Source organism: Podarcis raffonei, chromosome 9 (genome assembly GCF_027172205.1).
Source record: "Podarcis raffonei isolate rPodRaf1 chromosome 9, rPodRaf1.pri, whole genome shotgun sequence".
Taxonomy (NCBI): Eukaryota; Metazoa; Chordata; class Lepidosauria; order Squamata; family Lacertidae; genus Podarcis; species Podarcis raffonei.
In genome coordinates, this window is record NC_070610.1 from 5730154 (window position 1) to 5730706 (window position 553).

At 42.9% G+C, this 553-nt stretch overlaps 1 non-coding gene across 1 annotated transcript; it reads left to right on the forward strand.

Annotated features, from left to right (window-relative positions):
• The first annotated feature begins 446 nt into the window (after positions 1-446).
• LOC128421557 (U6 spliceosomal RNA) lies at positions 447-553 on the forward strand. Its single transcript, XR_008332342.1, has one exon. It is a non-coding gene; the product is annotated as a U6 spliceosomal RNA (small nuclear RNA).

Consider the following 553-nt stretch of genomic DNA (forward strand, 5'->3'; position numbering starts at 1 on the left):
TGCACACTCAGAGGATGACCTCCAAACCATCCTAAATATCTGCAGAAGCTTACGAAAAGCTTGGCCTATTGCCCAACTTCCAAAAAACTAAAGTGCTGTAGCAACAAGCACAAAACAATCCCTCTACAGCACCACAAATCAAACTCAATGGTGTAGCGTTGGAAAGTGTCAATCACTTCTCCTACCTGGGCAGTTATCTTTCAACAAGGGTCAACACTAATGCCAAAATCCAACATCGCCTAGCTCTGCGAGTGCAGCTTTCTCCCAATTGAAGTGCAGAGTGTTTGAGGACCGGGACATTTGCAGGGAAAGCAAAATGCTTGTTTACAAAGCTATTGTACTTACCAACCTTACTGTATGCTTGTGAAACATGGACCACTTATAAACACCATCTCCAACTCCTCAAAAGATTCCATCAACGGTGTCTCTGAAAAAAATTATATATCGTGCTCACTTCGGCAGCACATATACTAAAATTGGAACGATACAGAGAAGATTAGCATGGCCCCTGCGCAAGGATGACACGCAAATTCGTGAAGCGTTCCATATTTTT